Source organism: Lactuca serriola, chromosome 5 (genome assembly GCF_051521515.1).
Source record: "Lactuca serriola cultivar US96UC23 chromosome 5, Lser_US96UC23_V15, whole genome shotgun sequence".
In the NCBI taxonomy this organism is placed as follows: Eukaryota; Viridiplantae; Streptophyta; class Magnoliopsida; order Asterales; family Asteraceae; genus Lactuca; species Lactuca serriola.
This window is the reverse complement of record NC_136412.1, coordinates 26,157,880-26,159,867: the sequence shown is the minus strand read 5'-3', so window position 1 is coordinate 26,159,867 and position 1,988 is coordinate 26,157,880. Positions and strand designations below refer to the sequence as shown.

Sequence of the window (1,988 nt, the reverse complement as noted above, 5' to 3'; positions counted from 1 at the left end):
TGTAGCCTTCAACTTCTGAATATCTAACTTCTAATAAAACGAATAAGGCATCAAGTTAATGCTAGCCCCAGAATATGCTAGCCCCAGAATCGGCTAAAGCATCAACCTTCATGTTGTTACCAAACTCACATGGAAGAGTGAGGCGTCGAGGATCCCCCATATTTTTTGGTATCTCTCCCAACACAGCTTTGGAGCTTTGCTCACTTAGAATAATTTTAGAATTCTTCTTTAATTGCTTGCGAGTGTCTATTAAGTCTTGTAGTGATTGTTGATACTTGGGAGTTTTGGATAAGGACTCGACAAAGGGAGTATTAATCGGGATACCCTTCACGTGCTTAACAAACTCTAGATGCTCTCTTTCCAGTGGAATAAGGGCAGCTCGGGAAGGAAACGGCAAAGGCGGCTGATAAGCAGAAACGAAGACATAATTTTTCTGTTCATGACGGGCCCACATCACGTCATGAGTACGTCAATTCAGCAGCATCTTGATTCTCGAGCTTGGGCTTCTTTGACTTTGGATCGGGCTGCTGTTATTCTTCTTCTAAGGCTTCTAAGAACTCAGAGATGGCCTCTTCTTCAGTATCTATGGCCATTACATGAGATTGGGTCTTTGTTTCAGGATTTTTCGAGGACATCTTCTCATGCACCAAAGTGGTTAGTTGACCAAGTTGCACTTCAAGATTATTGATGGTGGCTTGTTGATTTTTTATCAAAGCTTGTTGTTCTACCATCAATGCATGGTGATTCTTTACCAAAGTTCTTTGTTCATTAATAGCAGAATCAGTAGCCTCGTGTCTCTTTTCGGAAGCTTCCATAAACTTAATTAACATGGTCTCTAGATCGGGTTTCTTCTCGATTGGTGGTTGTTCTTTTTGGTAGAAGTGTCTGCCAATTTGTCTATACTTCTCTTCTTTTTGCTTCTTATATTCATCATAGGGCAACCACTCTTTCTTTGGTTTCCTCCAATCTTCATCATACTTGTCCCTACTCGAATAGCAAACTTGAGCTTTCTTGTTTCCATATTCGTCCAAGTTGCAATCTTTTGTCAAATGTGGACCACTACATCTCTCACAACCAACTTTAATTGCATGAATGGATTGGTCCATTTGTGTTAATCTTCTCTCCAAAGTGTTAAGCATTGCCATCACCGCAGCCATCTCTTCAGGTTGTGCACCTCCAACTCCTTTAATGCCTTCATTCCTTGGATTATGATATTCATGAGAGTATTTTGCGAATTCTTCAATTAATTCCTTGACTTCACCCGGATTTTTCTTTGTAAGTGGTCCTTGAGAATCAAAGAGTTGTCTTGTCATCACATTTACCCCGTCATAAAATATTGACACCTCTTGTTGAATGTTAAGGTCATGTTGAGGACAATTCCTTAACAACCCTTTGTAACGGTCCCAAGCTTCGTAAAGTGACTCTCCCGGGTTTTGCTCAAAATTGGCTATTGCCTTTTTCAGTTTAGCAATCTTGGACGGTGGACAGAATTGATAGAAACTGCTCACGCATTTGAGCCCAAGTAGTTACGGTACCAGGTGAGAGTGCTTTTAACCAATCCTTTGCGGCTCCTTTAAAGGTAACGAGAAGCATCCTTAGCAAAACGGTGTCTCTGTTAATATTTGGGACATTGAAGTGATCAGCAATGTCATTCACTTCATCTAAGTGTTTGAACGCATCCTCGTGATCCTTTCCATAGAATGGAATATCCTTTAATGTGGAAAGGATGTGTCCCTTCAGTTCGAATGTGGCAGTGGCAGGGATTGCAGGTTGTACTAAGCCTGGACCAATATCATCTCGAATTCTCTTTCTGTAAGCTCCCACTGACATTTCTTCAATATTTGCCATTTCGTGCCTTGGCTCGTTCTCGGGTTCGCTTGTATGTTCTTTAAATTCAGGCTCGGTATCGTACTCGGATTCGGTTTGGACGGGTATTTGATCCAAGTGTTCAAGCTTGCTTTCGGTCTTTGAGGATGAACTTGACTCCC

General features: G+C 41.4%; 1 non-coding gene across 1 annotated transcript; it reads left to right on the top strand.

Moving 5' to 3' along the window:
* The first annotated feature begins 1,359 nt into the window (after positions 1-1,359).
* Positions 1,360-1,466, top strand: LOC145056034 (small nucleolar RNA R71). Its single transcript, XR_013685575.1, has one exon. It is a non-coding gene; the product is annotated as a small nucleolar RNA R71 (small nucleolar RNA).
* Positions 1,467-1,988: the final 522 nt, after the last annotated feature.